Source organism: Pomacea canaliculata, linkage group LG9 (genome assembly GCF_003073045.1).
Source record: "Pomacea canaliculata isolate SZHN2017 linkage group LG9, ASM307304v1, whole genome shotgun sequence".
Lineage (NCBI taxonomy): Eukaryota > Metazoa > Mollusca > Gastropoda > Architaenioglossa > Ampullariidae > Pomacea > Pomacea canaliculata.
Window position 1 is genome coordinate 15,315,176 of NC_037598.1, and position 17,876 is coordinate 15,333,051.

The following is a 17,876-nucleotide window of genomic DNA, read 5'->3' on the forward strand; positions in this document are numbered from 1 at the left end:
TCACAGCCACGCAGCTTGAAACCAGCCTGCGAAGACTAAGGAAGGAACAGTATTCTGCCTAGACGGGGACCATTACTCAATGGTAAAGATTTTTTCGACGATGCCATCCGACGAGGACGGGTGGAGACAGCAAAGAACCGCTTACGCCTCAAGCTACATTTAAATCAACTGATTACCTGAGCAGGTTTGCTCCATAGAGTTTAACCAAGCCGTAGGTTGGTTTTGGTGGTGGGCTATTTGTCACAAACCTGCTGCGATGTATTTTTTTAAACTGTTTGTTTTTTAATTAGGAAAGTAATTGGATGGGTGAGGTGGTAAAGACAGCTATTAGTGGGCTGTCAGTGTCAACAGCCTGAGGCGTGCCGCGCCATACAGGGATGGCCGGCCGGTCTTGGTGTTGATTAAGTTTATGTTGATAGGTTGTTTGGTTGGAAGAACAAAGGAAAGAGTGTAGTATTGTTTTGGATGTGTGTGGTGTGATTGGGGTTTTTCCTTGACGGGAGCGGGGAGAAGGAACAGTCTCAAGTTTGGAAACATGCCTCAGCTTGACAAGAACTCAGACAAAAAGCACAAAAAACATAGCAAAAAATATGAACAAAAAATAAACAAACAAACACAAAGGAAAGGTAAGGGAAGGTGACATAAAATAGTCACCATATTTTGCCCTGGGTGATGATCTTATGTTTTTATGTTTTTGGACCCTTATTCAGACCCCACTCCCCCTCAGGAAAAAAAAAAGCCACTCACCGGCTAGTAGTAGCTGTATAAACAATATTACAGCAGGAAAAAAAAAACAAGCCAACTACCGCATACATCAATATACATATCCCAACAAACATATTCCTGACAATTTACACAAATTTTCCTCCACCTTAACCTACCCTATGACCATCTTCACGGATATAAATTTCAAATAGGGGAAGGAAAAACCTGTCTGCTCACAAACACTTTCAAGTAGGTGCAGCTATAACTCACCCACATATATTATCTTCAGGGATATAAATTTCAATCAGGGGAAGGAGAAACATGTCTACTCACAAACACTTTCAGGTAGGTAGATTATCCAGATTACGAGAAGACATAAGGGAGGTCACTGATAAGATATTTCTTGTGTAATGTTTATCCCTGTTGTGTTTGGCTGCTCGGTGACCTGCTTTTGCTCTCCTTTGGACACTTGCATCTTTGTTCAGGAGGAACATCCTTCAAAGCAGTCTCAATGTGATTGCCACAGCCTATCACAGACACATCATGAACAAATTGTACATTATATAAACAATAACAGCAAAAACTATCTAGTGGATGGGACCAAGATAAGATAGAAAAGTGTTCTACCAAACTGACTTTACAAAAATTAATTTTAAAAAATTTGATCTGCATTTCTCAAAGAAATTTTTCTGCATTACGTTTTTAATATTACAAATAATTTTGATATCTAAGCTGTGCTGTTTTTTTTTCCTGAACCATTTTTTTAAAAAAAAACTAAAGTCTTAAAATAAATTAATATATCAAGCTAGGAGAAGACAACTCAAAAATATGCGTGTACATCTTTATGGAGAACTGTTTACATATTTTAAGAAGAACTGGCATGCAACAAAAATTATCAATGACAGCATATATTCTTTTTCATATAGCACAGATACCTCATTCACTCAGGAATGTTGCTGTGGGCCTTGTGCTCCTTACATTTTGCTCTCCTTTGGACACTTGCATCTTTGTTCAGGAGGAACATCCTTCAAAGCAGTCTCAATGTGATTGCCACAGCCTATCACAGACACATCATGAACAAATTGTACATTATATAAACAATAACAGCAAAAACTATCTAGTGGATGGGACCAAGATAAGATAGAAAAGTGTTCTACCAAACTGACTTTACAAAAATTAATTTTAAAAAATTTGATCTGCATTTCTCAAAGAAATTTTTCTGCATTACGTTTTTAATATTACAAATAATTTTGATATCTAAGCTGTGCTGTTTTTTTTTCCTGAACCATTTTAAAAAAAAAACTAAAGTCTTAAAATAAATTAATATATCAAGCTAGGAGAAGACAACTCAAAAATATGCGTGTACATCTTTATGGAGAACTGTTTACATATTTTAAGAAGAACTGGCATGCAACAAAAATTATCAATGACAGCATATATTCTTTTTCATATAGCACAGATACCTCATTCAATCAGGAATGTTGCTGTGGGCCTTGTGCTCCTTACATTTTGCTCTCCTTTGGACACTTGCATCTTTGTTCAGGAGGAACATCCTTCAAAGCAGTCTCAAAGTGATTGCCACAGCCTATCACAGACACATCATGAACAAATTGTACATTATATAAACAATAACAGCAAAAACTATCTATAGTTTGAACCTGATGGAACAAAGCTAAATAAATAACATTCTTAATTAAAAAGTGAAGGAAAGGAAAATTACAAGATGTTTACAGGTAAAGGAGAAGGACTGATTAATAAATAAAATCAAGCATGTGATGATGATGATTATTATTTATAATGCGCTGGTATCCATTCAAAAGAATGCTCAATATAAAAAATAAAAATAATAATATTAGATGTTTACATGGCCCTATTCCCAAGTCGGCTCAACGCGCTTTACCAATCCGACAAGCATGTATTACACATACATATTGAAATACACACTGTCAGAGACGAGTTCCATTCACACTTTCTCACTACTCGCACTCACTGCGCGCACACGTCCCCTTACGTGTTCTTTCATTCACAAATCACATAGATTTGTCGTGGGCAACAAAACTTTTATATCAGTCAACATTAAACACACACACACACGCTACTGCGAACTATATATCTATAAATTAAGTCTGTATGTCTTCCACGCCGCGGCCTGTAAATCAAAGTTGACGTATGTTTTTGAATAGTTCGTTAAAGTCTTAGTTACTCACATCCAAAAATAAATCGTCCTGGTAAATTCCTCCCTTTCCCTGGTCCAGAAATTGTGCAGTCTTGGCAACACTTGGCTGATATCCATAACGAAACTTTTAGGGGAAACCACATACACGTTCCGGTTCTTAATATAAGTGCTGACTTGCCAGACACCTAGTCGACGACTAAGAATATATTCCCTGGGATCAACACACAAGATCCAAAGCCGGACACTCCACACTTTCAGTCCGCCTCTCTTCACTGCTCACAGCCGTCTCTGTATCCGCAAGACCTCTTTTCAGTTTTCCGCCCGTCCTCTCTCTCAAAAATCTTCTCCGTCGTCTAGGCGGTTTCGCTGGGGATTCCACACTACCAGTGAGTCCCTCTGTAGTTCCTTGACTGAGCAAGCAACTAGTTTACTTATTAACCGGTCCCTGCATCCACATGTACAGTAAGACCTCTTTCACGCCTGTCCTTTCCTATCTCTCGTCTCCGGTCGTCTGCTCCCTTCCAAATAATTTTCACTCTCATCACACTCTAAAATTACGTCATAAAATGACGTCGGGTTCTGACGCGTAAGCACGACGCAACCAACACACTCACATATGTAAGGTAAGGGCCATAATCCCTGACTAACATCAGAGAGGGGCAACAACACCCTGTTCCTAACACACATGCAGTCCCCACAAACACACGCACGCAATTATAATAGAGAAAAGTGTTGGTAGCTGGGATTCGAAGCCGCCATGAGGGCAGTGTCGACTGGACTGCCATGGAAACTTCCAGAGTCCGGCATGCACACACAGATTGCTGGCAGAAGCGTCGTCTCAACACCAAGGCCGTGTACAACAGTTCACAAGACATCAGAAGGTTTTAGTCCACGCTGCTGATACACGTTGATCCTGAATCCAAAATGTAACGAAGCGGTTCAAGATGGCAAACTGTCAAATTTGCAAGTGATGGAAGTGGAGAAACTATTTGTGTAGAGATCGCTAGTCCACAAAGTCATGCGACGAATGGCACAAGAAACCGTACGGTACTCCAGATATGATTTGATCTGGCGCTTTATGAATTGCCGAGAACTGATGTAAACTTCCTCAGAATAGAATATCACAAAATATAGATTACTTGAGTGTTTTTGTTTAGTTTCTTTCTTTTTTTAAGAGCACCAAATCAATAATCACAACGATAATCGCAAATGGTAGATGGAGGCCAGTTCCCAGATTTTATAGCGCAGACCTACACAGTAGGAATCTTTTTACCGACAAATGGCTGGCTTTCGATGGGACAACAGAAGGCCGCAGCTGAACCAATAAGTCCGCAGACAAGCAGATCAAATTGAATAGTAAGACGAAGAAGCATGTAACAAATAATATGAACGAAACTCACAACAGGTTAACAGACAACAAATGCTGAGAGCTCTAGTACTCTCTAGCCAGTCAGGCGAAGGGACATCACTCTCCCTGATGTGGATTTAAATATACATTTTCCTTAACGGTATTTGAATGTGCATCACAAAATTAATTTTTTAATTATTTTAAATATCCACGGACGTATACAGTGGAACCTCGGTTAACGAACTTAATCCGTTCTGGAAAGCTGTTCGTTATCCGAAATGTTCGTTATCCGAAACAATTTTTTCCATAAGAAATAAAGGAAATAGATTTAATTGGTTCCCAGCGTGAGAACAGTTAAAATGCAATATAAATAGAGTTAAATAAACATCAAAACATTAAGGAAAGCATTTAAACATCAGAAAACTTGCCGTTTTCACGGCGTGGGTGGAAGCAGGTGTGGGGAGGAAGGGGTGGAATTACTGATTCCCCCTCCATGAGCACACCTGACATTGTAAAATCGGGGTAACTTCCCTTTTCTGTAGCTTTGAGGTTAAAGGTAAAATCTTGTCCAGTGTCTGTTCCTTCTGTCTTTTTTGTAAAACTCTTCGGTAATACGACATCACATATCCGACTGACGCATGCCACCTTCATTCTTTGAAATCATTTCCTTTTACAATTCATTTGTTGGCCGCTTCCTTGTCATTACCTCATTACTATTAATTGCTCTTAATCTTCTTTGGAGCCATGATTGAGGATTATCTTATTAAAATAAAGCACAAAAATCACTAAATAAGAAGGATGCACATAGATAAGGAACGACTGATCGTAACTGTGTCTCGAGCGCGAATGATGACCTGCTGGTCGGTCACGTGTGGTTCACGTGGCTGTTCGTTAACCGAAATTTTGTTCGCTATCCGAGACAAAATTTTAACGAAATTTTTGTTCGTTAACCGAAATATTCGCTATCCGAGGCGTTCGCTAACCGAGGTTCCACTGTATTTAGTTCGTGGCTTATCTGCAATCATTTGGAGTTTTTATTTTTTATTTTATTTATATTTTATTTTTCAGGTAGACAAAGCCCTTACAAAGATTCATATTTCCATAGCGCGAAAGATCGAGATGCATGATTCTGTGGCCTGAATAAAATCCACATCAACATATAATTGTTGATTTCATTACGTCCTAAGTTTTTGTCACCATATTTTAATAAGAAGAATAATGATAATAAAACATTATATGTCGTCTTTTGCCAGACTCGTAACGCTTTACGCTTTATGTACAAAAGATCTAAATTTTCAGATCTGTTTTATAGTTACAATATTTTTGTTCAACCCTTCGCGTGATGAAAAAATGTAAAATTAGGCGCAGTTTCGCAGATACCATCAACATAGTATCTAGTCGTCTGTACAGCGGTGTAGCAAGATAGGACCTCTCCTCAAGAATCGAACTCCCAGCGAGGAATGCAGACGCTGGGTTTTCTAGTGTTGCTGAATGGATTAGCAGACATTTTCGTGGTATTTTTTTTTTATCAAAACCAAAAATAAAGCGTGAGTTGTATGTGTTTAGATTTTTTATGTTATTTTTATTTAAATTTGACTTACCATTACCACTGGCTAGCGTCGTATGGAGAATTTTCTCGTCGCGCCGCAGAAGAAATAGTGTTCTGAGACTTCGGTCCTCTGTTGACCGGTACGCGACGAGAGGAGTACGGAGAAGGTGCACCTCAAAAGGTCGCCAGTAGTCCTGACGATCTCCGCATGGAACGCAGCACCGATCCCGGTGGCCAGAGCAACGTTGTTATCAGGTCGGACAAAGTTGACCTTCCGTACATGCAGGTACGACTGTGAGGCTTAGTTCACTTCCTAGGGTGATGTCCTTTTCTCTGTGGTTCGTTTTCCTGAAGCTTGAAGGAAGGACATGCGCCAGAGAAGACTTGAGATGTGAAAATAACTATCTTCTCCCTAGAAGTTTTGACGCAGAAGCCCAGCTTGCCGTTACGTGGTTATCAGGTCAGACGAAGTTGCTCTTCTGCACCCACAGGTACGACTGTGTGGCTTAATTCACCTTCGAGGATGATGTCCTTTTTTCTCTCAGTGGTTATTTCGCCTGAAGCTTGATGGAAGGACAACTGCAAACGAAGACTTGAGATGTAAAAGTCACGGGTGTCTTCCCCTCAGAGGTTTTAGCACAAAAGCCCAGCTTGTCGTCCAGATCTTTCTTTTTTTTTAGTCGAAACGCTCAGCTTGCAACTCTCGATCTTTTAGTCCAGTAACCGTTCCGTTGGCCCGTCATGCCACCTGACACACCACAACCAATCACGCCTCACAGCCACCACGAGCCTACGCTCCCACCCGCACCTGCGTAAATGACGCAATTTCTCTCTCTAGAAACTACGTCATTTCTAGAGTAAAACAGATGTGCAAACCCACACTACAGCCCTATCCCCACTCTTTCACGACAACGAACAAAAATTTCGTTAAAAGTTTGTCTGCGTGCGTGTTGGGGTGGGGATGGGGTGGCTAGCACCGGCTCTGTCTTTAGCTTTCTAAACACCACGCAGCAACAGCCGCTATGACCATGTGACAGAACAAAATAAATGTTATAGACAATATAGCTTAGGTATTTGTACGGGACATGTATAGGTGGATTGTTGTCTGCCGAGACCAACTCTTAGCCTCTTGCGCTGCTAGTCTCGACTAGCCTAAACAATGACTGTGACTAAACCGGAAGCTGTGTACACTCCTGCCTCGTTTTAGTACTTAATCTGAAATGGGAATTAACCGGAACCTGCCTCGATTTAGTAGTTAACTGGAAAAAATCGTCTGCCAGTAGTCCAGTAATACAAGTTTGTGGTATTTGCGTCCGTTTCCCGCGTTTCGCTTTGTCATGCTAAGACAAGGCGCTAAGTTTTTCTCTCCCGCACCAGGCATCCGGGTCTCCTGCTCAAAGGGGTCGATCATGACCTTTGGGTTATCGGTTAACACAAAAATTGCGGATCGTTTTTGGTAACCTGTTATGACAAATTCCGAGAGGTGAGTAAGTATGTACGCGGTGTGGGCATAGGATACGGTATCCCAATCCCGGACACCCTTCAGATAAAGATAAATAGTTGATCGATACCATGATCGTCCTTCTTTTGTTTACCAAATCAGGATAAACTCATGCAAAAGGCATTGACTCGCTGTAGTAAACAAGTCACCATTGTGTGGGGGTGAGCGATGTTCAGCATGGCTGACGGACATGCTCCTGTGTATGGGAGAAAAAATTTTCCCTAAACCGGCTTCAATCGATGTTGAAGATGTTTAAAAAATAGTAAAAAATAGTAAAAAAGAATCAGGGAATGTACAAATGAAAGATTTCTGCGCCCGCTGTGTTTCTGCGCCCGCTGTGTTACAAAAGAATAACTGATTGTGAGACGTGGTGAGTTCTGCTTCTGCCGACTTCGTAAACAACTCTAAGCTTTGGTGAACACGGGCAGGTTATGGCCTCAATGAAACAAAAGGACAAAAAAAGAAAGAAGGCTTCAAGTTCTGAAGAAAGTGCGATGGAAAGCTCCAAAATAACGGACGGAGAAGAGAGAACAGGCCGTCTTCGTGAGAGATCGGATAGTAAGTCCAAAAAAGGTAGGCCGTCGCAGTCTAGAGACAGGCAACAAACGCTACTTACACAGGCCTTTGTCGTCAAACAAGGTGACAATGCTGCTATTGTAGAAAGACTCGAGGCCTTACAGAAAACGACCGATTCGATGAAACAACTGATAGAAAACAGCAGATGTTCACTTGCTGAGCAAATTGATAAAAAATTAGAAATTCTTACAAGCACTTTGTTTGAATTAAGAACTGAAAACGATCTGCTAAAACAAATCTTAGAACAAACGCAAAACCAAGTAAACAGCTTGGAGGAAGAATCACAAAGTTTGAGAATACAATGTGCAGAGCAGAAGGAACAAATCAACGTGCTGGAACAGTACTCACGACGTGAATCCATACGTGTGTTCGGGATACAGGGAGACAGAAAAGAAGAAACACCTGCAGAATGTGAAAAAAAAATACTGCATATGATTCAGAATGTGCTTGGTTTGAGAGATATTGATAGTGCCAAAATTTCAACACTTCATCGAGTGGGGAGAGTGACGACAAACAACCTCGACCAGTGATCATAAAATTCGTGTCGCGCAAGGACAGAGATCAGGTGATCAAAACAAGAAATAAACTTAAGGGCTCAAATGTTGTCATCACAGAAGACCTGACTAAATTAAATGTACAAAGACTAAATCGTCTGCGGCAACACGATGGAGTGTTAGATGCCTGGTCAGCGGCAGGAGGTCGTTTATTCGTTAAACTAATAGACCTATCCATAATGGAAATCAAGAACGGAGACACCAACCCCCATAGAGAAGAAACTGGTGGGGGTTACAAGACAGCAACAGCGACCAAGCAGGGAACCAAATAGACAACAGAGATATCGTCAGGGGGAGCAACGACGGCAGCAAGACCAAAGACAACACCATCAGAGGTCAGGACGGATGGGGGACGACCGTCATGGGCCTCACCGTCACGTTCCCACTTCTCCCCTACCACCTATTCGACGCCTTCAACTACCTGGGTACATGCGCCGAAACCTGTGTTAGAGACAGATGTCCATCAGCATGACGCTAACAAGGAACAGCAGCCAGCCGCAAGTGATGTGAGCAACATTGATGTGGAAAACACAAGCAGAACATTGGATAATCCGCCTGTGTAATTGTGAAATACTAATGACAAAAAGCAGTAGACATTCGGTATGTAGAAACTGAAAATTCATGGATATATGTGATTTCCCCTCAAAAACCAGTGTGTACTGGTAAGTAACTTTCTTATATATATATGTTCTGTACTCTTTGAGACCTTAATAAGGGGAGTGAAGAAGCTAGTAGGAATACGCAGAGCCAAGGATGGGTTACCTTTTTTTTTTTTTTTTTTTTTTTTTTTTTTTTTATTTATTTATTTTTTTTTTTATTATTATTATTATTTTTTTTTTTAAATAGCCCACCCTTTGAGATTCTCTCTATTAAATAAAAAAGTAAGAGACAGTTATTAGCGCATTTAAATTCTAAACTGCACGAATTCTTACTACTTAGAATTGAGTGTGCTTTCTTTCCCCCCTCCCATGTACTCGCATCAAGAAAAAGTACGCAGCCGTAAATAAAGGTAGCGCTTATGCACAGCAAAAAGCTCACCGACGTAAAACATAGTGGACCTTTATGTCATCCCTTTCTGTAACAGTATACATCATCGACATCAATACATCTGTGAATACCGCTCATGGCAAAATGCTGTGGCCTTGCTGCGCCACCGTGCCAGCTTTTTTGTTTGTTGTTACATGTTGTTGTTCTGTACTTTGTTACTTTTTACTTTCGGAAGAGGAAACAGTCTAATTATGACTCTTTGGGCAGTCTAGTTTGTTTGTTTGGTTTTTTTTGTTTTTTTTGTTTTTTTCTTTCCTAATTAAAAATAATGGATAAGTTAACTATATGTTCTATGAATTGTCGAGCTTGGGAGACCCGAAATAAAAGAGATGATATTCTCCATTTCCTTAAAGAAAAAAAATACAACGTATACTGTATTCAAGAAACTCATTTTAAAAAAATAGAACATATTGTCAAAGCAAAATGGGGATATGATGTTTACTTTAATTCTCACAGTTCAAACGCTAAGGGTCTGGCAATATTAATCAATAATAACTTCGAATACAAATACAAAGATCTATACAATGATCCAGCTGGAAACTTTATGATTTTAAAAGTGTGCATTGATGACTCTGATTATCTGCTAGTTAACCTTCATGGCCCAAATACTGATAGTCCAGCTTATTACAGTGAACTTAAAGAAAAGCTGCATAATCGAGAAAAAGTCTATGTCATCATGACTGGTGATTGGAACCTGGTGTTAAACCCAACTCTTGATTATTGCAACTATAAAAGAATAAATAATCCAATTCGAGGAAAATAGTAAAAAACATTATTGAAGAGTTTAATCTAGTTGATATTTGGAGAGAGATGCATTCTGAGACTAAAGGTTTCACTTGGCGCAAGAGACACCCACTACAACAGGCTAGGTTAGACTTCTTTCTGATATCAGAAACATTAGCCGGGGAAGTTACTTCAGCAAAAATAGAACCATCTTATAGATCTGACCATTCCCCTATAATGTTATCACTTCAGCTAGGAAAAATCATGGAAAATGCAAGACATTCTGGAAGTTTAATAAATCCCTTCTTAAAGATGAGGAGTACATACAATTAGCCAAGAAGGTCATTAGCGAGACTAGAGAACAATATGCAGCTTTACCATATTGTCGTGAATCACTGGACTCCATTTCTCCTTCTGATCTTCACCTCCAAATAAGTGATCAAACTTTTTTTGAAATGTTACTTTTACAGATTAGGGGAGCCAGTATAGCTTAATGCATCTGCCAAAAAGAAGAAGCAGATTACAAGAGAGAAAGAGCTAAAACAACAAATAAGTAACATAGAAGAAACATGACTGAAGACTCCACATTACAGCTTGTAGCACTGCAAATATGAACTACAGAATATTAGGGAACATAGAGTTGAAGGATTGAGGATACGATCGAAAGCAAAATGGATTTCGAAGGAGAAAAAAATTCTAAATACTTCTGTAATTTAGAGAAAAGACATTTTGTAAGTAAATTAATGAAGACAATAGAGAAAGAAAATGGGGAATCCTTTGCGATCAAAAACTGATTACAGAAGAATGTGAAGCATATTATAGAGAATTGTATAGAAGTAAGGAGTCTGAATTAATGGAGTTTAAGCCAAACTGTCTGGAGAAAAATAACTTCCCAATACTAACTGAAGATGAAAAGAATGAATTAGAAGGTTTAATAACAGAAAAAGAAGCATGCAGAGCTCTTAGAGAAATGAAGAATGATAAAAGCCCTGGAAATGATGTTTCCCAGTAGAGTTCTTCAAATTCTTTTGGAAAGATTTAGGAATATTTCTAATAAGATCATTAAATGAGGGTTCAAAATGGGCAGTTTATCTGTAACACAGAGACAGGGGTTATAACACTAATACCAAAAGGAGACAAACCAAACATCTGTTAAAAAATTGGCGCCCAATCTCTTTATTAAATGTGTCATATAAAAATTGCCTCAGCCTGTATAGCTCAGAGAATAAAGCGAGTTATGCCATCTATTATTCACGAGGATCAGAGAGGTTTTATGCAAGGAAGATCGACTGCAGATAATATTAGACTAGTATATGATATATTATACTATACTCAGTTACAGCGGAAGCCAGGTTTGCTACTGCTAGTGGACTTTGAGAAAGCTTTCGATTCCATTGCACACTCATTTATTGTAAATGGCTGTGTCTCTCGACGTTTTCGTATAGAACGAGGTTGCAGACAGGGCGATCCTCTTTCGCCATATATCTTCCTTATATGTGCGGAAATTCTCTCCATTCTACTTAGAGATAATGCTGATATTAAAGGTATAGTTGTGGGAAGCAAATCATTCCTAGTGTCACAATTTGCTGATGACATGTCATTGTTTCTTGATGGATCTAAAGAATCTTTTGAAGCAACTGTTTGGGAATTGGAGAAGTTTGCTCTGTTTTCAGTCTCAATATTAACTTTGATAAAACTGCTGCAATTTGGATTGGTATTAATCGAGGCTGCTTGACACGCTATATGACTCAATTAAAAATTCAATGGAATCCCGAAACATTTACAGTTCTTGGTATTACTTTTTCTCTAGACCTTGAAGCTGTGATAAATATTAACTACCAAAAGAATTTTACTAAAATGCACAGGATTATGATGGAATGGAAGGCGAGAGATCTCACACCAATAGGGAGAAACGCTGTATTCAAATCCCTTATACTGTCTTTATTTACTCATCTATTTATTACTCTTCCCTGTCCTGTAAGAATATTCTTAAGAAAATTAGTCAGTCAGCCTTTGAGTTCATTTGGAAGAAGAAAATTCACAAAATTAAAAAAACCACTGTTATCAGGAAATACTCAGAAGGGACTAAAGTAATGGATATCAATGCTTTTCATAATGCACTCAAGCTGACATGGATAAGGAAGATTTGTACATCAAATGCAGGCTGGAAGTACCTTTTGAATTCAATTCATCCACAGATTTTAATTTTCAACAGTATGGAGGATACTTTCTGGAAAATATTGCTGAAACAAATGTGTTTTGGAAAGATGTATTCGCTATTTTTCTGACTTTTGCATTAGATTTACCCCCTTGTCACTTACAGAATTTCTGCATGAACCGTTATTTTTTAATACTTTTCTGTCCAAAAATATTACACACAAAAACAGTAGAAAAATGGTTAAACTGTAATATTATGAAAATTGGGGATTTACTTGATAATAATGGAATACCTATGAATCGGATTTGAAATATTCCAACAAATACATGGCAAAAATATAAACTTTCTCGAGTATTACAGTAGAATCATGGGCCATTGTCAGATATAAAAGAAAGAATTGGTCACTTATGGAAACAATCAGATAGAAATACTACATGCTATGCGAACCACTGTTAGCCATAAACAAGCATAAAAAAGGCACAAAAGGTACTATATAATAAACTGTTGTGTCCACAGACGCCTCCTACATGCATTAGAAATGGGAAAAAGTTTTTCCAGACCTTCAGTGGGGACAAATATTTGCTCACCTCTTTTATTGTTACAATGGATACAAAACTTCAGTGGTTTCAATATCGTATTCTGCATCGTGTTTTAGCTACAAACAACATATTATATCAAATAAAATTAGAGATTCAGATCTTTGCACCTTCTGCAATCAGTCAAGGGAATCTATAGAACACTTGTTTTTGATTGTATTATTGTTAAACAATTTTGGAATGATCTCTTTACTAAAGTTAAAAGAAAAATGTGCTCATTGTGAGCAGATAGAAGTAAAGAAACAGTTAATACTATTTGGAGTCCAAAATGAGCTTATATGACAGATAAGATATTCAGCCTTATTCTAATTATGGCAAAGTTTTATATTTACCGGTGCAAAATGTTTCAATATTCATCTAAATGTGAACTCATTCTTGTATTGGAAATAAAAAAAAGATATCATGTAGAAAAATATTATTACACAATAAATAGTAAGCCAGAATGTTTTGCACTAAAATGGATACCATATGAGCAGCTTTTCTTCACACATTTTGAATGTTTCTGTCTGTTTTTTTTTTTTTTTTTTTAGTGAGAATGCATTTACATTGTGGTCTAATGAAAAGCCTGCGAATCCTGTTCTTTTCCACATCCTCTTCCTCCCTCTTTTGTGTTGTGTTTTTGTGACAATCCATAGTTTTGTTTTGTTTTGTTTTGTAAATTTATGTGGTTTTTTTTTTTTTTGTTTTTTTTTTTTTTTTTTTTTGTTTTTGTTGTTTTTTTTGTTTGTTTATTTATGTTTCTCAAGGTGTAGAACAAATGTACAGTCTTCTTACTGTTACTTCCATTGCAACGTCATCAACCATGTGTTTAACTGCTAAAACTGTGTTCAGCCTCAGGTGTCCTTTATCTGTTTTCATTTACATTTTTGGTGCAATTTTTTTATCCTTCTGTCTAATTTCGTGCTTTACTGCCAACATTTGGCAGTCTCCACACCACTTTCTTTAATAGTCTAGTTAGTCTTTCTTTTCACATTCTTTATCTGTCTTGCTTCCCTGTTAAAATATGTAAATACTTGTTTCATTATCAGCCATTTGTATAAATGCGCTTAGGGCTTGGAGAAATAAGTTTTTGTGAGACAATATGCTGCCAGTTTTTGTGTCATTCAAATTTTGATTTATGCTGAACAAACTGCACATTTCTGAAAGTGTTTTGCAGTCGGTGTATGCAACCAATGAAGATGGAAGTTCTGTTAAAATATGTAAATACTTGTTTGATTATCAGCCATTTGTATAAATGCGCTTTTTTTTTTTTTTTTTTTTTTTTTTTGTTTGTTTTTTGTTTGTGAATTGCATGGGAAGATTTGCATTTCACTCAGGTTGGAAAATTTTCCTCGTAGCATCTGTAGTCATAATGTCTGAAGGCAAAGTGTAAAAGACTTCTGCTTTGAGAGAGACTGTACTTTGTGCTGAACCAAATTACTTTGGCCTGTACAGTTTCACAAGTTTAGTATAACTGAACAATTTGCGTGATATTTCATGGTTTAAAAAAAAAAAATAAATTTGCTGTTTTATATAGAAAATATTTTGATTCTTCATTGTTAGCTGATGTGAATAAAAATGGGTCTTGCTATTATTGCTCTGAATAACAGTTTGTTGGCTGTTGCCTCGAGATTAAATAAATTTGTGAATTTCTATTATGCAAACATTCCTACATAGTGAGGGTGTAGGTACTGTCGTGCAATGACTAGATTGAACAATTGTTTTCAGCTTTTTTCTAAAGCTTTTGATATACTGTATACATTTGCTGAACTTGTGAACCTTGTGATAGTTTGGTTTTTTTTTTTTTTTTTTTTTTTTTTTTTTTGTACAAAGGAGAAATAAGTTTTTGTGAGAACAATATGGTTGCAGTTTTTTTGTGTCATTCAAATTTTGATTTATGCTAGAACAAACTGCACATTTCTGGAAAGTGTTTTTAAATATGTGTGTGTGCGGAGGTATTAGGTCACATGATTGTTGGATGTAATTTCTTGTTACTGTCATGCTTTGCTTCAGGCTTGAGAGAAGTGCTTAACTTACATTCATATGGGGTTGACATGGAAGTGTGCGCATACTGTGTTGCATGACTTGTTTTTTGACTGTGCCTTGTGCGTTTGTGGTTGTTTTTTTCCTACGATGTTAAATATTGTATATTTATTTGTATCTGTTTGGTGTATCTAAGTATTATGAAATAAAAAAAAAAAAAAAAAAAAAAAAAAAAAAAAAAAGTCACCATTGTGATGCTGTTTTGAAAGAGAGGTCGCTTAAATCAGTGGCGCACTAAGTCGTTGGCAGAGGTATGCGCAAATTAATATGAAAAAATTGTCTTAAGGTTCTCAAGATTATCGATTTTCACATTAACCCCCGTAAGTTTTATCTCACTATAATTTTATGACAACAGCAGTTAGTCATTTAAACTGTACAAATCAAGCAAACATTTTTTTTTAAAACCAGGTGACGCATTTATTTTGCTCACCATGGGCACAAATACTCTTCATTACACCTCTGTACGCCGTGAGCAGTGCAGCCTTCATTAATATATGTTTCTAGTTGTAGTGACTATAGTTCATTCTTCGTTAAATTTTCTATTTTATACGTGATGGCTGAATATAGAGTTTTTTAAATTATAGTCTGGTCGGTAACTGGCGCATCTAACATTTTATTGCTTTTTCCACTGAGCTCCCACGCTCAGCGTCTTTCCGTTTGGTTTGCGTCAACGGGAAGCAGCAAATAATTTCTGTAAATAAAGCAGACGGCAAGCCGCATGGGCTGACGGGAATGTGTCAGTGTTCACTGTTGACATCCTTCTGTCCCGGATGTGGACAGTGTGCAGGTCCGCGTAAATTTCCTCGGGGAGGCGCTGCGTGGCATTTGATTGGCTGTGCAGTCGGGTTCATGAAAAGACCTTGACACTGCACTTGTGACTGCCGCCTGCAGCACAGCAATGAAAACACTTTTTCATGTTCTTTCTGCTTTTTAGTTTGTGCATTATTTACTGCTTTGCTTGGATGACAATGTATGTCTTATTCAATAAATTTAAATAAAATAAAATTCTCGATCCATGTAGACACTGCGTCTAGTGAATCGGCTACCATTGCTACTGATTATTTTTATGTCTGAAATGTGTGTGTAGGTCCCGGGAAACGAGCGAGTGTATATATATATAAGAACAAGCTGTAATGCAGTGTATCACATTTATGCTTCCTATACCCGCACAGTTTCCTGCAGTTGGCCCTGATGAATAATGATCATCTCAGTCGAGGTTCTGACGCCGTCACTTACTATATGTACATCCTCCCGGACGTAGAAACTCCATAGCGAGAGTAAGCCCGTGACACATCCGAGCACAGAACAAACACTTGAACACATACTATCACCTAGACAAGACGGAGGTCTGTTTGGCTTCAACTGAGATTGAAGTTCACAACGTGGGTGAACTCATCCCATTGCTATTCCCAAGCTATATTTACTCCTGTATAAAACTCAGAATTTAACATTTGCCTTCTATAAATAAACTGCATATCAATTGTTACGTGACAGCTATAGGCGATGATGACATAAGTGGTTATTCAAATACCCCAAATATAAATATAATATATAATCAATGGTAAATCTTCAGTCTGTCATTTTAATGTCAACTTTTAATATATCGCTTCAGTTGTGTCAGGCTTGGTCACGTGCAGTGGTATTGTAGCAAAATATTCGTCTACTTTTGATGGTTGCATATGTTTACTAATCTTACCGTTCACGTTAACGGTGCACTGCGTTCCGATCGAGTGACTCACTGATCTCTTCCACTTTTTTTTTTCACTCTCCTTGTCATCGATGTTGTTCTAAGTGCTAGAGGTATATATGTCAAAATTTGTTTTGCTTGTACTGTTTGACGTAGAGCTAGCAGTAACATCTTGAAACGGAAAAAATAAATATCAAACAAAAACAGACTTTGGAGTAAACGTACCCCAATAAAGCTCATAACAAAGTCACAATCTTAATGAATAGTCCGGCCAACAAACGGTGTGTTGTTGGATAATAATCAACATAATAAAAAAGACGATTTAAGCTGTGGGTCTCTGTCTGTTCAAATACCGAGACAGATTCTTACAAAGACAATGTATAATAAAGAAAGTCTTCTTTATTAACGACACACAAAAGGGAAAGAAAAAAAATCTTAATGTCAGCCTTTGCATTTCCGCGAGATAGGGCGTTAACTCTCATACAGGTGAAGGGAATTTGCCTCATAGCGAGTCACTCACATGGCTCATTTGTTGCTACACCCAGCAAAAACTATCTTTCTAATCCAGTAGTTTAATAATGGCATATGTGAACTTTTTTAGCTGATCATACCTGCTCATCCAGTCGAGTGGGAGAACGTTTGTGCCTATCGTCGGTGAGAGGAAGGGTAGGTAACTCCAGACATCCAGCACGTTTTTATTTTAGTAGTTGCTTCTCCTGGCGCCTACACACGCCTCCTGTTTCTGTACCGTACATTTTCAAACGTGATGAAAGCTTTATGTCATGACAAATACTTTATAAAATAATAATCATCAAATAAATATCTTCTAGTTAAAAATATTTAACACTTTTTCTTTCCTTGACTGAAAAATAAAGAATCGTTGACCCACGACAGAATAATAGACAAAACAGAAATAAAATAGACTACAAGTGCGCCTCAAAACGGAAAACATTGACAGAAATATAACTGTGCACCAGACTTGGCAACATTCATGCATTGTTTGTGACGTCGTATTGCACAACCAGAAGATATAAATCATGAAGAGAAAGAGCACACCCAGCATGCATGGTGCCACAAAAATGTATCACCTCCGTGCAGTGCGGACGTCGAGAGAAGGTGAGGGTAATGGGGGAGTATGAAGGATAGTATGATACTAAGATAATACTGTACACAACTTACTGGAGTTTTCTTCAAAACAATTTTTTTTAATATGCGTCAGAAATAAACGATACGA

The 17,876-nt window shown here is 37.8% G+C and overlaps 1 long non-coding RNA gene across 1 annotated transcript; it reads right to left on the bottom strand.

Moving 5' to 3' along the window:
- Positions 1 to 398: 398 nt before the first annotated feature.
- Positions 399 to 3,416, bottom strand: LOC112571505. The gene is made up of 4 exons (XR_003100835.1): positions 2,913 to 3,416; positions 2,169 to 2,290; positions 1,641 to 1,762; positions 399 to 1,232 (listed from the first exon to the last, which is right to left on the bottom strand). It is a non-coding gene; the product is annotated as an uncharacterized LOC112571505 (long non-coding RNA).
- Positions 3,417 to 17,876: the final 14,460 nt, after the last annotated feature.